This window comes from Mastomys coucha, unplaced genomic scaffold (assembly GCF_008632895.1).
Source record: "Mastomys coucha isolate ucsf_1 unplaced genomic scaffold, UCSF_Mcou_1 pScaffold1, whole genome shotgun sequence".
NCBI lineage: Eukaryota > Metazoa > Chordata > Mammalia > Rodentia > Muridae > Mastomys > Mastomys coucha.
Genome location: NW_022196891.1, coordinates 1,648,492 through 1,669,584, shown reverse-complemented (window position 1 = coordinate 1,669,584; position 21,093 = coordinate 1,648,492). Strand labels below are relative to the sequence as shown.

The window sequence follows — 21,093 nt, the reverse complement described above, 5'->3', positions numbered from 1 at the left end:
TCCCAGCCAGTGGAAATGAATAAAGTTGGAGGTGTTAACCTTCCACATGCTGAATCCTTGCACTTCTCACTCCAAAGAATTGTCTAGAAAGCAACTGGGGGCAGTTTGAAACATTTTAGAATAATTATTGAATCCTGAAATTCTAAAAGCAATCTTGAGAGGCACTCATGCATAATAATATTTCTGGGCTAAGCTCTGCTGGTAAAATGTTGGGGTGTTATGAATCACCTTCTTTATTTCAAGTCCCTGACCAACGTCTGAGTTGTTAATACCTTGCCTACCTTCTCATTATTATTTTTTTTCCAGAGTTCACAACATGGCTCAGTGAATAAGATGTTTGTCCTAGATTGCCTGGTCCTAGATTGATGACCTGAGTACAGTCGTCTCCTGGGGAAGGAGACAACTGACTCTTGAAAGTGCAACTTGTCCTCCGTACCTATACTGTGATAGGTGTACAGCCCTCTCCCTAAATAAAATATAACTAAAAGCTAGTAATTCCAGTTCTTGGGAAAGCGAGGCAGGAAGAGTACCAAAATGGTCTGCTCTGCCTGATCAATTCCAGCTTAGCGTAGGTTACAGGGGTGAGACTCTGCATCCAAAAGGCCTTTTTTTTTTTTTTTATTAAAATTTTTTGTAGTTGTTTATTTATTTATTTTTTTGAGACAGGGTTTTTCTGTGTAGCCCTGACTGGCCTAGAACTTGCTCTGTAGACCAGGCTGGCCTCGAACTTATAGAATTTCTCCTGCCTCTGCAGGCTAGAGTAAAGGCCTGCACTACCACCACTAGGCTAATTTTTTTTTTTTCCCTCTACATTGATTGTGAAGTTGAAGATATTCCTGCATGGTAACCTTAGGCTCCTAAGACATCTAGATTATCTAGAGCCTATGTGGGTGCTGTAGAGGTTTATAAGGGAGCAGTGGAGCAAGTGTGTAACTGGAGGAAGTAGAGCTCCCACTGGGATCCTAGAGACTGCAGGTCCTCTCCAAGCTTTGTGGTGCTCCTGGATGCAGGTTTTCCCCAATGTGTTAATAGCTTGCTTGGAACACCAATTCTCAAGCTGTCCACGTGGGACAAAGCAAGTAAGACCAGCTGCCAACACGAATTCATTAGGTCATACACAGCCATCATGGTTCTCAGGACTTCTGGAATAGCAGCAGTTCTCAACCTGTGAGTCACGACCCCTTCGGAGTTCACAAGAGACCATTGGAAAACACAGATATTTGCATTCTGATTCGTAACAGTAGCAATATTACAATTATGAAGTAGCAACAAATATAATTTTATGGTTGGGGGTCACCACAACATGAGCAATTGTGTTAAAGGGTCACAGCTTTAGGAAGGTTGAGAAGCACTGCTGTAGAAGAAGGAACATGAGATTCATGAAGGGAGCTCAGGACCTGCAGTCTAGGAGAAGCCCTTTGCTCTGTGCTAACATTAACAGAGGGATCCTTCAGTTGATCCACAGAAATGAGGAAACACAACTCAGGTCAGTTTTCAGTTTCTTAATGGATCCCCAAAGGCCCCAGAACTCAGGTATGGTGCCCCAGAACAGCAGGGGACACCGTTCTCCCCATTTCCCCACTATATGTTAAGCGAAAAAGCAGGAGGAGACCTTATCTTTAGATTTTTCCTGGGATTACATGACACTAAAAGCATATCCCTAAGGTAAGAGGCTTTGTTTTTTGTTTAGGAGTACTGGGGATAAATCCAGACTGATGTACCCTAGGCAAGCGAGCACTTTACCACTGAGCCTGAAGTTGGGTTCTAAGGTGGGCAATAGGGTAAGCTTAGTAGACCCTCTAGGCTTCTTTATAGCCTCTAGCACCTGCTCCTTTCCTGTTCACCTATTCTGTGAGCTTCGTTTACACACGACATCGTCGAGGTATGAGGCGTCCCTGTGGGACTCTTTGGGAGCAAATCCAGTTCCATGCTGACAGGTTCCTCCCCTTGTTGGGTTGGTTAGTGAACTTTCAGGGGCAGCCAGAAAATACCCAGGGGAAAGGCAACAGTCTAGACTCCTCCCTCTTTCCTGTGGTCCTGAGTCCTGAGCCGCAGCTGGGTCACCACCTCGGCCAGTTGATCTAGCAGACAGTGCTCGGCCTCTAGGTCACACCTGATCCCGTTCAGGTCCTGCTTCCGCGCTCCGTCCAGGTGCTCGCCGGTCTACGGTGGGTGGAGGGCGCGTCCCTGCTTCCCCACCCACACCAAGAGGTTGGCCACTGGGGACCGACAGACATACAGACAGTCGGACGTGCTGGCCAAGCTGCCGGGTGGAGTGCGGGAGGGGGTGGAGCCGCCGGGGAGGGGCGGTCCGCAGAGCGGAGCTCAGCCTCCCGCTCCCTTCAGTGCTTGGGTCTCTGGGGGTGACACCAAAAGCTTTCGCTCAGTGTCCTGTGCCTGGCGGCGGGTGTCGATCGTGGAGGCGGAGGGTAGCCGGGCAGGTGAAGGGCGCCGCCTGAAGCAAAAGGAGAGACGAGCTGGGAGCTGGGCTGCGGGAGGCGCTGCCGCCACTCTGCCCGCGCTGCCCCTCAACCTGCGGCGGGAGGAGCAGGGAGCAGCCGGCCCTTTGCGCTGGTCTAGCAGAGCACAGCGGGCAGCGCGGACCCCCGGGATGCTGCCGACGTTGCTGCAGCCGCCGGCAGCGTAACAGAGTCGAGCCTGCTGCTGGGAGAGGTCAGTGAGTTTCGGTTTGTTTTCCTGTTCTCTAAGCTCCCAGGTCCCGGGTGCAGAGGGGACTCGCGGGGAAGCCTGTGCCTAGGAGGAAGCGGGAAAGGGCAACGGTAGCCTGGGGTATATATCTAGAGGTGCCTCTTGGACTATGATTGGGGTGGTTTGTTTGGTTAAAGGAGTGCGGAGCTGGAGAGGCGTCTCCCGAGGAGGTGGTCCCGGGAGTTGGGTTTTTCTCGGCCACTGCTTTGAGTTGGGAGCGCGATGGGGTCATGGCAACTGCCTCTGGTTCCTCCGAGTCCTGGGATGCCCCCTGGAGCTCTGGTCCCCGGAGCTCGCCTCATGCACGCGCTGCACGCGCCCTTGAGGTGCGAGCACATTCCTGCTGTGCCCACCTCCCGCCCCCAGCATTTTCAAGCCCTGGGTCATCCCCTTCAGTCCTGTCCTGCCTTCCTACTCCCCGATTCCCAGTTAGAAGTTGCCCCCCAAGCCATTATTGGAAAAAGGGGCCGAGTGGAGGGCCAGATTCTGGGGGTCTTTTGTGCGGACCCACGAGCCTGGGGCGCTTGCTTCTGGAAGGACAGCAGCAGGACAAAAGCCTGCTGGACTTGTGGAGAGCTTCTCGGATAGTGTTGGTTTGGGATCCCGCCTACCGTGGGGGTGTGGTGGGGGGGAGCGCTGCATAGATTTGGAAACAGTAGGGTAATTGACAAAACAGTGACAGTGACTTGATGAGGTGGTGGCCAGGACAACGAAAGGATGCTCCACAGATGCATCCCTGTTGTGTGTGTGTGTGTCTGGGCGGGCGACTACACGCCCCGCATTGCCAGCTGTGTGGGCTTAACTCGTGTATTTTGCTAACATATCTTTGCCTTAAAATGATGATGGTATTCTCCATCCTGACTCCTACCTTTCTGAGGCATTAGTGTTGATGGTAGCCGCTTTACCGCGGGAGAACTTGGGGGCGCGGTGAGGGGGGGGGCGTAGACTGCAGAGGAGCCAGGAGGTGGTTAATTTATCCGGGAGAGCCTTAATGGCCCCTCCCTGTTCTACCAGCTTTCTACTCCCCATTTTCATCCTCTCGGGACACCCCGTCGTGTTCCAGTGGTCTCGGATGGTGCTTGGATTTCTGTCTACGCTGGGAGTATCTAACCCTTACTGCATGTATTTCACTGCAGGCTGAACAAAGCTGGGTCTCAATCGCGCTTCCTGCTTGTCAGCCTCTTGCCTCCCAAACGCTTACTGTTTCCATTTGATGTCATCACGCAGAAAGGGGTGAAAGGGACGCGTGACAGATTCAGGTAACCCCAATGATCTGGGTAACTTCCTGGGTGTCTCTGGGTCATTTTGGCCCACAGTGCTGACACAGGGCTGCCTGGGTGTTTCTGCTTTCACAGCATTCCTATTTGAGAGGGAGTAGGGGCCATCCAAGCAAGCAAACAAAGTCTGTCCTACCTTTGGGACTTCACTCGAATGTCTTGTTCCACCAACATTGCAAACGCTTTCATCCTTCCCTTTTGGAGAAGCCACTGGGAACCACTTACAGTGGAGCCGTATTAGTTCCACTGGATGGTATGAATTTTGATGCTGGCAGTACACAGGCAGTTGTATATGAATATAGGCTTGGATAAGACAATGTTTTGTATATAGTAGAGATGTCATCTAATGAAAGATGTTGTGGGAAAGCTGATAATCGTGAAGCTGGCCTTCTGAGGAAGAACTGTTTTGCTCCCATCTTTTCATTGTCAAAGTAACAGTCACATCACTAGCAGGGCAGGCTGATGCTAAATTACTGGCAGGTAGCAGAGAGGGCTGATGGGTAGGAGCAGAAAGAACATAGAGAAGACAGAGCTTTAGTTATGTTTCTTTTATATAGACACGAACCATTAACCTATTCTTCTCCACTTTATCTTTAGATTCTGATTCTTTCTCTAGAATTGTGGTCTAATCATGATAGAGTTCATGGAAACCTCACCTTCAGATGTACCAGGACACACATCGCAGCACTGGCACACCCTCCTAGAATCCAGGGCTGGACCCAAGTTTTCCTTATAGGGAGGTCAGGTTGTTGAGGGCCACTGGCTCCTGAGACCTCTTTTGCAGTACAGCAGCATCAAGGACCAGAGTGGATGCTCTTTACAGTTTTTCTCCAAAATCCCTCTAAAAATAAAATTAAAAAGCTTAAGATGTTTGTCATTCTGTTCTAGGATAGTTTTGCTTTGAAAGGTGGCTTTAAAACCAGGAATGACACCAATGTTGATCTTTCTACTGAAAGCTTAGAAAACCATTAGAAGTGGGGCAGTCATTTTGTTCTAGCTAAAACAAAGGCTACTGCTTTGCAGAGACAAGATTACCAACATGGTGTTAGGATGAAGGTATTTTGACAGGTGATTTTTCTGTCAGCAGTAATTCAGGGTGTGTCCTGGATTACAGCAAGAAGAAAAACCATGTGATGGAATAACAGGGAATGTATTAATGCAACAGAATCAAGGGTGTGGCTTTTTTAATAGAAAAAAAAAAAAAACCTCACACACCATTTTCCACATAGGAAAACAGCTGCCTGCACATGTAATTGCATGTCCAAGAACAAAGATAGCTACAGTGTAGTATTAGGTTTTATTGTAATTTTTCATCATGTGCTGTGATAACTCATAATGAAAGGTTGTATTACATTGGCTCCCTTCAGCCTCAGAAGGAGTCTCTTCTTCCTGGGGGTGTCCAGAGGTGGGCTTAGCTCTAGGCTGGCATAGCTGGCCTTTGATTCCAGTGTTTACTTGTTCACCCAACAAATGCTTTTGGGCACTTATAAGATACAGGTTCTGTGAGAGGCGCCAAGGGGTGAGTGACGGGTAGAGACACAGTCATGAATCACCCTCAGAGAGCTTGTGGGGAGACAAAGAAATGCAGGCCTTACTTGGAAGTGACTGAGAAGGCCTGGACGTCTGAGGAGGCTCATACAACCTCTGAGTGATTGTCGTTTTCTTTAAGATGTTCTGAATTCCCCAAATGGTTGGACTGGGTCAGAAGTAGCCTTTTCTTCACAGACATTGAACTCTTCAGTTGGATTCTCCATGGCTCTTGAGGCTCCACCAATGTAGGGAGGCCATTTTCTTTTCATTTCTTCATGACTAATCTACCTAGACCTTCTTGTTCAGCAGTCAGCTGTGCATCAAGTTCAAAATACCATCTACATTTCTGTGTCGCCTGATTTAGAAAGCAGATGGGGACAGGCAGACTTTTGTAGGCTTCTTCTCACTCATTTTTAAGCAATGAGGTGTTACTGATTTTGTTGTACTGAGGAGGATTCCACGCATCAGTGCCCGACAACTTCTTTCCTGGGCTTGCAGAATAGAAAGGCCAGGCTCACTGTAGTTGCTCAGGCCCTAAAGTGATAGAGGCTTGCTCAAGCTTGGTCTCATAGGATCACTGCTTTCAAGAAAGTGGCTTGCTCAGGTATCACTCAATCTATCCCATAATCCTTCCCAGAAGCATGTTACATGGTTCTGATCCCAAACAAGCTCTGTGACCTTCTTTGCATGGAAATGGGAAGAGCTGGGAACAGCTGAATTATACTGGTGACACAAGTCTCCTGTCCCATGAGGCCTGGCTCAGGGTGCAGAAGGTATTTGCTGTTCCATGAGCAGTTAGTGAGTAAATCAAAGATAAATATCATGGACTGGGGAGATGGCTCAGTGGGCAAAGTGCTTGCCGTGCTAGCGTAAGGACCTGGCATTAATTTCCAAGGCCCAAGTAAAGCTGGATATGGGAGCACACATCTGTGTTCCCAGTTTTCTAACAACAAATGATAAGAGAGACAAGAATCTCTGGAGGCTTATGCTCTAGCTAGCTTGGTGTATGCAGCAGAGAATGACAAAGACATACTTTCTCAGACAAATGGCTAACACCTACATCCTCTGACCTCCACATGTGTATTATGACATGCACATGCACACACAGAAAGGTGAATTCACATTCTGCACACCATGCACACATATGCTGCATACACACAGTGTGTGAAATACAGTTCTCCTCCAAACTGTGGCTTACTAAAATGTTAGTATATTTACTCATATGATTATATGCTCATTATCAAAGAAACACTGAAGAAATGTTCTTTATGAGTGTTTGGGGTGCTGGTTTACTTTGCAGGGCTAATGCTAGCAGGTCAAATGCCCAGCATTATGTAACACAAGTGTCCTTTGCACCTTTTCTCTTCCTTACCATCTGCTTCTTGTCTAAGACTTCCTGATTTTGTTTGGAACATCCCAGGATAGGAAGGAGTGGCAGGTGGGCCTGAAGTTACCCAGAAGGTGACCTGCTATAGCAAGGACCTCAGGAAGACACAGCAGAGGAGAACTGCACGGACGGACTTAGCATCCTCCTTTTATTTTGATGTTTAGAAAAAGCAATTTGGCCGAGAGAGTTTTTCAGGTCAGTGGATTCATCAGAGTGTTCCAGTACATTCATGTTTCCATTAACTTCCATGTAGTCTATGAGGGTGCTAAATTTTAAATCCTGCCTTGTCATGCTTTCCGTACAAAGAGCTGGGTGCTGTGGACTAAACCTTACAAAGGCCTGTCTGCTTGCAAACAGACAGTTGCTTTGGGACAAGCTGGCCACTTGAACATCATTGTCCACTTTGAGATAACTGTGTGCATAGATTAGAATTTTTAAGATTTGATATGTCCTTGAAGGATAAGTATAGAATGTAATGAAATAGTATCTCTTTTGTCAATGATAGCTCTTGTACATAGAAGTGGTAACAATAAACGGAGTTAGCTTCTGAACTACTTAGCCTACTGATTCGGAGACCACCCTTGTCATCCAGCTTCACGTGACGAACAAGTGGGAGGTCTGAGGCTAGGAGATGTAGAGTGAGCTGCCGAAGAGGCTCCCCCAGGTTGGGGCCAAGGGCAAACACAGTCTGTGTGAGAAAGAGAAAAAAAAGCCCCATGTGACTCATTTTAAAGGACATTTGGGCTTTAAAATATATTTATTCTATGTGACCTCTCAATGCCCTTCTGAAGTCAGTCATTCAGGTGAAGGGCACTTGTGGCAGAAGTGAGCTCTCCTGGCACCCCCTGTCAGAAAGGTACAGACATGAGAAGAGGGGAGGTCCTAAGAGTCATCTCCCATGCTTTCCATATATTTTAGGATTTTTCTGTCTCTGATTATAGGTATTACTGTCAGCTTGGAAGAAAGGCTTCCAGCAGCATATACATTCCATGACTTTTGAGAACCACAATTTCCTGGTAGATACTTACAGCCACTGAGGCATGGCAGCGCTTCTTTGTGGAGTTAGGATGGAGTGCTGCTGTGAGCTGCTGAGAGGGAAGGGTCTCAGTCAGAAAAGAAACCTTTTTTACTGTTTGGATTCTTGACCCTGGCACAAATCAAACTCAGTGCAGGCAGCAGGGCATGCTGAAGCCTGTACTGACTCCACATAGGTTTCCAGACCTCATGGGTATGTCACAGGAGGCTGTTGTGGAAAGCAGCTAAGACATGCAGTCTACAGGCACCAGGCCTGCATTGAGTCCTTCCTCGCTGTCTCACACACACCTATAAGGAAATGCCCCTTATAGGCTGGCTGGCTTACCCTGTTTCCAAGTGTGGGTAATCACATTGACTGTGGGGCCTGCAGGGCTTTGCGAAGCCCTGATGACATGGAGAACTTCAGAATTCTTCTGTTGGATGTCCTGTCCATCCTTGGTGAAAAATCCCCATATCTCCCAACAGGGTACACTTAGCCTCAGCCTTAACCTTGGCCTCCTGACTTTCCTGTCCCTACTTTCCTATAGAAGAAGAGGCCATTTTAATGAGATCTCAGTCCTTTGATGCTTTTGTGTGGCTCCAGTTTTCTTGTAAGGAGGGAACTTGTATTCCTGACTCTTCTTTAGTTTTCCCTGGCTTGACTCCCAAATCTTTTACACCCGTGTGTGTCATGTGTGTGCCTATCTATGTGTGCACATTTATTGCAAGTCAGAGGGCAGCTTGTGTGTTGCTCTATCTCAGGTACCACCTACATCATTTTTCTCAGATGAGGTCTCCTGCTGGCATGGGTTCTCTGAGTAGGCTGGGGTGGGTGTCCAGCAAGTCCCCAGTTGGTATTTGCCTTTCTCTGCCTCCTTGATCTTGGCGTTATAGGCATGTACCACCATGCCTGATGCCTGGCCTTTCTGCATGAATTTAGGGACTCATGCTTATGTGGCAAACATTTTCCCCAGTGTGCTATCTTTCTATCTGTCTGATCTTGACATCTTTGCTTGATTTTAAAACTATAGGAGCTGGGGTGGCTAGTTTATAGTTTTTTCAAGGGTCTCTGTTTCCCCTTTCCTAGTTCTTGTACATGGCGTGGCCGCAGCGTCTTTGCTTTCCCTTTTTCCATCCTATTGCTAAAGGTTCCTTTTAGCGTTCAACTCAGTGTTTAACTGGGTCACTTTATCCCTTAGTGATCCTTCATTATCGCAGAGTTCTCTGGAAAACTTGCCTCTGCTGTTTCATTTCCCTCGGTCTCCTCATTCATTCCCATTCACTTGTTCATTCAGTCCTCCATTCATTCATTTTACAAAGAGCACTTGCTTCATCACTTAGGATGTGCCCTTCTGTTTAATTACTATGTCATAAAAACTTACCACAGCTAATTAACATAAAGGGAGGTGCTTTGAAAAGATGTCCTGGGATATCTTTTACCAATAATAAGCCTCATCTGCCTAAACCCCAGTGCATGAGATGATTCAACCATTGCCCTTCTGGGGCCTACCCACCAGTGAGATAGGGTAGCTGGGGTGTACTTTCCTCCAAGGGGCCACAGCCACTTATATCTGCAGGATAGTTTTCTTCAAAAAGCTGGATGAGTCTGACTCTACTTGGTGTTTGCCACTGTGTTTATACACAAGGAGTGATCAATACTTTATTGTTGGTGAATCTTGACAACCTAGGAACTGATTTTGACCTACCACAATGAATGAGTTATAGACATTTTAGTTCTGCATTCTTAAAGAAGGTTAGAGAGGGGCTCATTTCTAAAGGCTTCCTTTCATTATACTAATAATGATTAAAAATTGAATTAAATTTGATTAGTAGGCTGCCCTGAGTATACTAATATGACTGAAAGGTGAAATTTTTCATTGTGGGACATCTTAGAAAATTGTTTTTTTCAACATCTGTGTTTCCATTACCTACAAATTCAATCAGTCAACCAACTAACCAATCAATCAATATTCTCCTTGGGGACACATTGCAAGCAGCATCAGGACTTCCCATCTCACAGACTACCATGCAAATGAAGGATTACTATACTTAATAAACTGAGCACTTCATACTACAGTTGAGCACCTTGTCTTCTCCCAGAATTTGGGAGAATTTTGTGTCGCTTGACTTCTTTGGATTCTGGAGTAGTCATTCACATGCTTGATGGTTGTAGAGAGTGGTATTACCTTGGAGGGAAATGTGTTCAACTGCTGGGAGAAGCTGGGCAGGAATGCATTCATACAAAACCACTCTCAGTTTGAAGGATAGAAAATGGTGCTGGCATGAATGTCTCAAAGCCAGCCTGTGATGTGATGGTCTTTGGCAGTTGGGGCAGTTGCAAATTGGTTTCTATCAGGTTAATAATGTGAGATTAAAAATGGTTGAAAAGCTAGACAAGGTGGTGCTTGCCTTTAATCTCAGTACTTATTTTCCCTCCTCCTTTCCCTCCTTCCTCCCCTCCTCCCTCCCTTCCTCTCTCTCTCTTCCTCTCTCCCCTCTTAGCTTCCCTTCCCTCCCCTCTTACCTCTCTTCCTCTCTCTCCTCCTCCCTCCCTTCTTCCTTTCCTCTTCCTCTCTTTTTTGTCTTTCTCTCTCTCATTCCTTTTCTTTTTTTCATGAAATAAGGTCTCCAAGAGTCCACATTGGCCCCAAAGTTAATATACAGCTAAAGATGACTTTGGACTCCCATTCTTCTCTACCTTCCAAGTGCTGGGGTTATAGGTATCTACCACCTTGCCAAATTTATTTAAAAAATTTATGATTTGGCCATTGAACCAAGGGAGGTAGAGGAAACAGGACCAGGAGTTCAAGGTCAGCCTCAGTTACCTACTGAGTAGCCTGCATTACAAGAAACTGCCAAAGTAATGATTACCATCACAACAAACTACAACAAAAGAAACACAATCCAACCAAGCAGACACACACACACACACACACACACACACTAGTTAGGACCACATAGAGAAAGTTGTGTGCTTTGGAGGATTTGGCCTTTGTTGCAAGAAGGTTGCTGCCTGCTTAGTTGAGTGGCCGACGGCTTAACTTTATGAATAGGGCCAGCCTTACCTGGACTGAATGGCCTCTATCAACTCCTGTCCCATGATACTGATGCTTCAGAACCCCGGAGGTAGGATCCCTCTAGTGAAATACAGGTAGCATTTGAAACATTGAGCACAAGTGGATCAGTCACATATTTGATAAATAATTATATTTATTCAAATATTAGGTTTTGTTCTTTACCCGATACTATTCTAACAAAGTTTTTTATTTTGTTACAGTTTAATGTATATTCTTAGCTCATAGTATTTTTTACAAAGACAAAGGTAAAGTGGAAGAAAATAGAAAAAACGTGTTTGACACTATTCTCCCAATTCTTGATTTCTTACCATGGTCCTATTCCAGTGGAGTGGTTTGAAACATGGAATTTTAAAAGTATGGTGACATTGAGCTTGACCTTGAGTGACTAAGGTCTGATTGAGCATTGGTTTCTTCATCTTAAATATGAGAAGCAACCTTTATGAGTTACTGTGAAAATAAAATGCAGAGAGAGAATCTTGAGATTGTGCAACGTGCCATGCATGCAGTAAGCACTGAATAAACGGCAGCTATTATTCTCTCTGATTTTATTTAGCATCTGCCACCTACCAGTGGACAAGCCTGGTCTAACCAGTAGGTGAGCTACCTGGGCAATAACTGCCCCTAAATAATGATAGCTGCAGTGTTTACAAAAGTATTCTCTTTGCACTTCATTGTCAGTGAGACCTTAGGATTGAAATATCAGAGCATGTTTATAGTCTTTCTTAAGTGGTTTGTAGTTTCAAAAGAACTGCTTCTCAGGTGGAAGCTGGAGCCAGCTAGAAGCAGCTGGAAACAACAAGCTCCCAAAGAGGGTGAGGAAACCAGGAGCTGCCTGAGCTGACTTAGGACACTGGCTCCTTTCTCTGGGAGTACCACCTCCACCTACCAGTGAAGTGAAGGACACCCCAAAATGATCTTGTTAGAGTTATTAGAGTGGAGGATTGAGCTTGCAGCCCTAGGCAGCTCTTTCATAATCCATAAGAGGTCAGTTAAGCAGATGAGCAATCAAAGCCAGAAAGATGGCTCAGCCATTAAGAGCACTTGCTGCTCTTTCAAAGGCCCCGATTTTGGTTCCCAGCACCTACATAGCAGCTCATAACCATCTGTTACTGTTTCAGGAGATTCAGTGCTTCTGACCGCCATGAACACTAGGCACATTGGCATATATGCATACATATGGGCAACCACCCATACACATATACAAGGAATAAACCAATCTTTAAAAAAGAAACAAGCAACAGTGAAAAGCGGAGAAAAGGGATTTTATTCACTGTGGGCACATTGGGAAGAGGAACAGACAGAGAGGTCCAGTGACTCCACAGTCCATCTTCAGGGTACTGACATGAGATTTAGGTTCAGAGAGATGACAGAGGTGTGAACAATCAGGGAGTCCAGTCAAGGTGTGGTTCTGCTGATCACTGACCCATCACAAGCCTCTCCTGCTATGGGCTCTGACAGGTTGTCAGCACTGGGTGAAATCTCTTCCTGGAAGACAAGTTCTGTAGCCAGATGTCATATGAGAATCTTAGGGAAATTGCAGTGCCTTGGGACTGCCGTGTCAGTGGTCTGATAGCCAAAGGCAAGGCCCAAGAGTTGTTCTGTACAGTGTCTTCACTCTTATCGTAACTCCATTAGTCTGCCCCTTTCCTGGGGCCAGGTTTCTTGTACAGAGAGTTTGCCCCAAGTTTGTCCATTACAGAGGAACATCTAGGTGGTGAAACTCCATTTTAAGCTCAACAGTCACAAGAAAATGGAGACACATCCCCTTTCTATATATAAGTCTTGGTTGTATTATGATTGTAGTTTGCCATCCTGTGGACACTTAACAGGTATGAGGAAAGAGAAGGAGGGAAGGGTTAGGTTAAGAAGCAGAAAATGTGGCCTGCTTGTGTTAGCTCCCTCCCTTAGAAATCTGCATTTTAGAGTGGATTTTTTAATCTTGCCATTACTGTTTTGTTTTAAAGAAAACACCCTTTAATGAAGACAAAGAAACCAGGCAATATAATAAATATATGAATATACACTAGAAATATGACTCTAATGAGCTGTTTCAGAAATAGCCCTTAATAGTGGCTGCTGCTGAGTTGGTCCAGGTTGTTGTCCAAGGCTAGGGACATAGTAGGCACTCATGGAAGACTTGTTGGAGTCAATCCATTCTTTAGAAAACACTTAAAGGGCCACACACCGAACTGGTAGATCCTCTTAAACTCGAGGTCCAGGTCAGGCTGTGTTTGCTGAGCATGGTCAGTGTTGCTCCAGGCCACTTTATGAGTGTCTGGTAATTCGAGGGTTTGTATCTAGATGTGCTTTGCTGTCTTGACACAGTGGCATCTGGGGTACATTTCTATAGGAGCTGTATTCTTGCTTTTTCTTCTTAGGGAAATCACACAAGCCCATCAGACAATCAAATTGCTTTGTCTTTTGTTTGGTGCTTAGATGTTTATGGAACATACTCAGTGTTATAAACCTGACAGAAGTATGGGCTGGTCTGCGGATGCTGTGTGCACAAGACCTAGTGCTTTCTTCCCAGGGATTCCAGAGGGATACCGTGATTCATCTACTATGGCACCTGGGGGTAAGGAAGTGAACCAGGCCTGGCTCCATTCTCTAGTGTCTCTTGGGAGGAAACTGCTAAGACCTTTAGTCCTGCAGATTCTCCTAGTATATACCTGATGCCTCAGATGATAACCTCCATCCATGTTCACTTCCTTCTTGGGAAGAATAGTTGTTCCTTCAGGTCTACTATGTTGCAGCACACAGAGTCTGCAGCAGACTGCCAGCCACTGTAATTAGTTTGTTTGTTGTCTTTTCTGTAACACTCATGCATTCATCATGGGAGGCAATCGTAAGGCCTGGACATCATTTTTTTCCCCAAGTGATCATCATGCCCACTCAAACACCATGTTCACTGTGTGTTGAGGAAGTAGATTTCTTCATTTTCTGTTACCTCTTTGAAGTAAAAGGCAAAGAGCTTGCCAGTGCATGGGGAGTCTTGGGTGAACAGACTGTGTTTAGTAAATAGCTAAAAATGCTCAATGCTTGTTTAGTTGGTAGCTTCCTTTTCTTTCCAACAGTAGAGCCAGGTCTATTAAAATTAACTGCTCATCTATCTTTAGGTTTTATAATAAAGTAGTAACTAAGGTTTTTGGGAATTATTTCCTAAGGCAGTCTCACTGTCTTACAAGGTGTTTGTTATTTTTGGCACAGAAAATGTCTTCACTAAGAAGGAAAATATCTAAGTTGGTTTCAGATCCAGTTTCACCTGATTGTAGAGCCTACCCTTGGAGGGTTCCAAAGCTTCTTTATTGAACCCTAGAAAACGGCATTTCCTCATGACCCTGTCTAGTCCGAGTTAGCCAGTGGAGCTTGCTTGGCATTTCTTTGATTCTATATGGAGTCGAACCACAAGCTTCTGTCACCCGCTTTCCTGAAGGCCAACGTGGTTTCCCCAACCTTACAGAGCGGTTGCCTGCTTACCATCTAGAATCCTTCCTACTCTCCCTGGGAAGCATTGTCCTGTGGCCTCTCAAGGCCACTTTCCTCTTTTATTCTCCTCTTGAGATTCTGACTTGTAAAGGCACAAATTTCTTCCGTTTCTGAGGGTTTTCATGCTAGGTAACTGGCGGTGGTCAGTATCATCTATAGTGCTTAGAAGTTAAATAGACCTTGTCCTCCAGACTTATCACAGACAGGCAGAAAGAAAATGATCGTGGGGAGGAAGATCGAGGAAAGCCATGATGGTTGGGAAGATATTCATAGACATAGCATAGTTTTAAAGTCAGTTTTAATTGCAGAGGCAGAAAAACCTGCTGTCGAGGTGGTGATTTCGGCTTCGTATTACAAGTAACTTGCTCAAAGCACACTGAAGTTGCTCACTGATAACACCCACCAAATGACATGGTAGGTTATCATGTTTTTCTTTTCGAACATGTAGAGTTATAAAATGTATTTCATAAAGACCAAGAGATGATGAAGGTGGGTAACTACAGCACAAGGGTGTCCACTTGTGTCTATCCTGCACTCCAGGCACCTTGAGGTTAAAGTACCTGAACTTTGGAAGGCTAGAACTTGGAAAAGTTAAGTGACTTGACCCAGGATACATGACAGATTTATGCCAGAGCAGGATATGATTCTGGGTGATGTGTTGTACCTGTCCTCTTTTGTGTGTGTGTATACAGGTATATGTGTGTATACCTGAGTATGTGTGGACATCAAAGGATAATCAAGTGTTGCTTTTTAGATGGTATCCATCTGTGTGTGTGTGTGTGTGTGTGTGTGTGTGTGTGTGTGTGTGTGTGTGAGTTTTGTTTTGTTTTGAGACAGTGGGCTGGCTGGTTAGTAAGCCTCAGGGACCCACCTTATCCCTAGGTCCCCAGCATTGGGATTTCCAGTGTATACCATACCTCTCTTTTTATTGGCCATTCTGGAGATTCGACTCTAGTTCTTGTTGCTTGTGAGGAAAATACTTTATCACTTGCACTGTCTCCACAGTGCTCACCTATCCTCTCAGCTGTACCAGTTTGTGCCATACTCAAAAGTGGGATGAGGGATTAGAAAGTGAAATTCATTAAAAGATGCCACACAGTTTGGTAAAAGAGTCAGAGCTACACATGAGCCTGTCTTTGGGAACAAATGTATATGGTTTGGATTTCCTGTTTGCCTGAATCATCTCTCTGCTGTTGATTAAAGGGCCATCGTTTAAACAGTTGGTAATAATTCTTTTGGGAGATTAACCGTGCTTTCACTATTAGTTGAACATTGACTGTGCTGGGCATTTTTTGTGAAGTCTGGTGGTGTGAGCTGTTTCAACAGGGCCATTTTCTGAAGTCAGTGTTTGGTGTGTCAAGTATTCACTCAGATGCTGGGGTCTTTCTTGAATGCAGCACCAAAACCTCACATTTGAGCAGAAGAGCATTTTTACAACCCTCTTCTTTTATTGCTGCCCCTAACAGGACGCAGAATGTCCTGTCTTTTGCCTTCTGTGTTCCTTGATTCATGAAGCTTCCTTGTGTGCTGAGGAAGAACTGTAGGATGTGCTTCCTGGGAGCTTAGGCCTCATTCCACCCATCTACAGGTATCCTCCCAACTCTGAAGGCAGTCACCTTCCTTCCACTTGGACCTCTGCATAAGCTTGTCATCCCCACTGCAGTGTGACTTCTGAGACTGTTGGGACCTTGGCATGGTAAAGAGTTCAGCTGCTGGAGCAAGCAGATGAATGAGCATCTAGGATATGAGTTTGCTGGGATTGATTAGTGATGATGAACTTGGGCGTGGGTGTGTGTGCGACTGCAGCAGACACTGCTGAGACACACACTGAAATTAGCATTTTAACAGTAGGATTGGATACTTATTTGTTGTGAGGATACCCAACAGCTGTTGGATTCGTGGTAATGCCCCTCATTTTACCGACTAGGTGCCATTGTGTAACAATCAGAGAAATCTCTAGACATTAGGAGATAAAATTACCCCCAGCTGACAAGCTCTGTAATGGACTCCCTTTTGCATCTACATAGAATATGACAATTGTTTGTCACCATGGGACAAATATAGATATGAGACAAAGCTCAGAGGGGGACCATTCTTACAATAACTCTCCCTTGAACTTATTGATCAGTTGTTGAGAGTCTAAGGAAGTCTTTGAATCCCTAATATATGATGAATGGCAGATGGAAGAAGCTTGAGTCCCCAAGTGACCATGTGGAAGAGAACCCCTAATACTTAGCTGCTTAGAATGCAATGCTGAGAAGAGATAAACCATGCTTACATGAGGCTACTGAGATGGGGGCACTTGCATTGATCGTCCTTCAGCCACCCTGACTAACTTTCCCTGACACTTCGGATGAAGGACCTCGCTGAAGCATCTGGACCAGTGTTTCAGGTGTGAGGGGAAGTAGGAATTCCAGCCATCATAGATCAGAGTTTTTAGTAATATCAGCCTTCTTGCTATAATTCTTGTAATTTCTGTGTTCTGTCTAAAGTCAAGATGATAAAGTGAGTTTGTTATTCCGATCACTGTAATCGTTTGGATATGAGAATAGCAAGTATTGAGCTATATGGACTTTGAGTGAAAAAGTAATAAAATATCATCAAGGTTACTTGATCTTGCCCTGTGTGTATAAGTCTGTAGCTTGAGATCACTTTGAGACAGCTGTGGCAATGTGTGTTTAATGCATCTTACCATTTTGGGGGGAATGGGATGACAGATGTTGATGCCCTGAAGTTACAGCTGTTAACCACACCATTAATAAATGAATCACTGTATCATATAAACATCTTTGTAACAGACTCTTCTATACTAAGTCCAGCTAAATGATATGGATTAAAAATCTGGACCCAGAAGCTTGCTTATCAAACTAAACTCATGTACAGTTGCTAGATTTTTTTATAGCAATTATTTGTGCTTGTATTTATATAGAACTGGCCAAAATATGTGAGTCAAATGGTTTCCTTGGCTGCCCATCTGTACGACAACAGTGGACTGTTTATAGGAGACAATGGTTATTTGTGTAGCAGCCTTTTGGTTGTTAAAAGCTTTCTGTTTGTTTGACTCAGAGACTCATGTGACTGCTCAGTTGCACAGGATTCAGTCCATTCTACAGAGGCCACTCCAGTGAATTTCATCTTCTTCATCTGTCATAATCTTTGGAAGGCTACAGAGTACAATCAGACAACAACATGGTAAAGTCTCTTTCTAACCTACCAAATGCCTATATTTATCCATGGAAAACATTTACACAACAGTAAAGAAAAAATAGCTAACATCAGTGGTATCGGTTATATGTGATGCTCTGTGTTTTGTATGTGTCTAAACCTCACAACAGCCCTACAGAGTAAGGCAGAAGGTTGTGTTAGAATCTCAGATATATAGATGAGGAAAGTCAGGTGTAGAGGTTAAATGGGTCTCCCATGGTCACAAAGTTGGTACTAGAACCCAAAGACATTAGCCATGGAGTTGTTGGTCCATGTTGCTGTTGCAGAATGCTGCCTCAGCCTCCTCGATCTGTCCAGAGATCTGTAACCTCATCTCTTTAACCAATACCCATGTGTGGTGATTAAGGCATTCTTGGTATTGCTGCGTCATTTGTGTGGGTTCGAGTAGTTTTCTATCATGGTTGGTGCTTCTTGTGTTCACTTATTCCACAATGTTTCATGTCAGAAGGTCCAAAGTTAGCAGGGTGGTTTGATGTTTTTATTGCAGGATGCAAATGTCAGGTGGAACTGGATGAAATGATGCCTGAGTTTGGGGTGGTGCTGGGGGATGACTTCCTGCCAGAGGATTTGGGGAGGCTTTGAGAAAAATAGTATCCAACGTCCTTTGAAGACCCGGTAGTACTTGTCAGGATGTGTGGGCAGGTGGAGAAGGCATTGCTGGGGCAGTAAGAAAATCAACAGCAACAAGGAGATAGGAGAGTGGGTATCTTATCCACTGGACAGTGAATGTTCCAAATTTCTGGAGCAGGGAGGATAAAGTGCAGATGTATGAGAAATGAGGGGGACAGTTGGGGACAGGGCCTCCATAGTTATTTGGCAAGAAGACATGTTTTGCATCAGAAAGAAGAAGTGAGCATGAAACTGTTTTCAGATGATGAATCCAACAGTGTTCCACATGAACTGAAGCAGAGGGACAAAGCTGAGGAGATCTGAGGCTCACAGAAAACATCATGACACCCTGAGCTCAGGGGAGGACAGCAAGTGCTGGAAGGGGGCATGCATGCCCCAGGCCTCAGATGAAATTCATAAGGTTTTGGACTATGGCCCAATGATAGGAAGCAGTTGAATGGATGTTTTTCAGTCAGAGTTATTGAATGAATGATGTTGACAAATTCCAGTTAAAGACCAGATTTAGAGAAATCAGTGTTGACCTTGGAAAAACACATTGAATAAAGAGGTCAGCTGGACTTGTGGGATCCCATCTCCCAGTGGCCACATGACTTAGGCTGAACCACATTGCCCACTGTGAGAAGGCATCCCTGGAAAGTTGTCCTTAGAAGGACACAAGTCAAAGGTCACAGGAACAAAGGGAAAAAAATGTTTGTAGTTTTGTCTTTTTGTTCTTTGTCTTTTTTTTTTTTTAAATTTTAGAAGAGCATATTTACATGCACTGAAATGAATGATGTCATGTTAAAGTTATAGGATAACTTAGTTCATATTTATTGCTTCTAAATCAATTATGATTTCTTCTGGATTTAAACTACTTAAAATATTTTCTGGACTGTGCATAAGGTTAGTTCCTGTGGAAGTCTGTTTGGAGCGTAGGGAATCTGGTGGAAGGTACCCCCTCCACACAAACTGGTTAACTCTCCGGTCCCCAGACAATGCCTGAGCTACTGGATCCTTAGGAGTCTTTGCTCTTTAGTGTCTACCTCACACAAGTCCTCTCTTCCTTCAGTTCTCCCTTCAGAGGCTACCTCTGAATTCCTCTTGAGGTTCATCTGCCTCTACTACACGGCAGGCTTTAGTGTTGCCCTGTGCACATCTAGCTGTTGGCCAAGCAGTGACAGATGGGTTCTTTGAAGGTTGGGTAGGCTGATACATCTGCACATTCCTGGCCATAGCTGGTGCTTTACTGTTAAAAGGCACAAAATACTGTATTTCTACATAGTTTCAAGTCTCCTTAAGGGCTACAGTAATACCATGTTTTTTATTTTATTCCTTGTAACATTCTTTCACATTACTTTCGATACTGTGTCTGTCATGGTGCTGGTTGATTCAGGGCTATATTACCAAGAAATTCCTTTATTTTTATATACACTATTATAGCATTCTAGCTGGATATGTAGTTAGAGGTATAATGTCTTGGTTTTTACCACTGGCTTAGTTAAATGTGTTTAGTACCTAAAAGACATTGGTTTATGGACTTACCCTTCCCTGCTTTGTGTGTGTGTGTTGCAGAAACTGAACTCAGGGCTTTAAGCATGCTAATTTGGTCCTCTATCAGCGAATTGCTCCCTTCAAACTAACTTTCGTATAATCAAACATTGTTGTGTAGACTGTAAAAGGAGCCAATGATGGTTGGGGGAGACAGGTCAGTCAGTAAAGTACTCACGATGTGAGCATGAAGCCCCGAGTCCCATCTCCAACATCCATGCAAAAAGATAGATGAAGTGGCACTTGCTTATAACTCCAGTATGCAAAGGCAGAGATAAGTAGCTGGGGCTCAAGGGCTAGTCTAGTTGAATCTGCGAGTTTCCAGCCAAGAGAGATCCTGTCTCAAAGACACAGTGGATGGGGTCCTGAGAACTGACACTTCAGGGTGACCTGTAGCCTTCCCAAACATGCACGCGTCCATGCGTGTGTACCTGCAGCACACAGCCAACATGTGTGTGCATATGCATGCAGAGCAAAAGAAAGTGGGAGTCCCAACAAGGTCTTAAGTGCAGAGATTGCAAGTTTTGAATAAAAATTTAAACAGTAAATGACTTTAGTATTTGTACCTTTAGAAGTTAAAAAATAACTAGCAGGCACTAAATCTCAAGCATTTGATGAAGCCCTCTAAGTATTTTCCACTTGGATTGTCATAGTAATTTATAAATAGGTTATATATTTTTAAGTATTTTCATTAATTGAGAATTTCACACAATGCACTTTGGCTAACCCCTACCCCAACTCCTTCTATGTCCACTCTCCCCACTGTCCTTCCCATACCCACCCAACTTTGGATTTTATTCTTTATTCTGTCTCTATCAAGTCCAGTTTGTGTTAACTGTTCTTGAGAATGGGGCTTGCCCTGGGACATGGTCGACCTACCATACAACTAAAGAAAGCTGAGTTTCATGATATAAGATGATGCGCCTCATCTTATTGTAACTTGCTGTGCCTTGTTTGGTTGGTATCTCTGGGAAGTCTTGTTCTATTCTTCAGGGAAACAGAGGAGAGGTAGATATGGTGGAGAGGGTAGCTTGGAGAGGGACTAGGAAAAGATGAGGGAGGGGAAACTGCCATTGGAATGTAATATACGAGAGAATAAAGAAAAAAGAAAAATTAAACACTAAATAAAACTCCCAGATGTTACAGGGGAAAAAGGAAAGGAAAGGAAAGGAAAGGAAAGGGAAGGGAAGGGAAGGGAAGGGAGGGGAGGGGAAGGGAGGGAAGGGAAGGG

At 44.6% G+C, this 21,093-nt stretch overlaps 1 protein-coding gene across 6 annotated transcripts in view; it reads left to right on the top strand.

Annotated features, from left to right (window-relative positions):
• The first annotated feature begins 2,027 nt into the window (after positions 1-2,027).
• Rnf152 (ring finger protein 152) overlaps positions 2,028-21,093 on the top strand; it is an 84,029-nt gene continuing 64,963 nt past the window's right edge. Inside the window, exons 1-3 of one of the 6 annotated variants that reach the window (XM_031379639.1) lie at positions 2,180-2,673; positions 3,846-3,968; positions 6,937-7,098. The gene's annotated coding sequence lies outside the window, so the exon portion shown is untranslated. The other 5 variants (XM_031379647.1, XM_031379619.1, XM_031379665.1 and 2 more) reach the window with 5 other exon arrangements.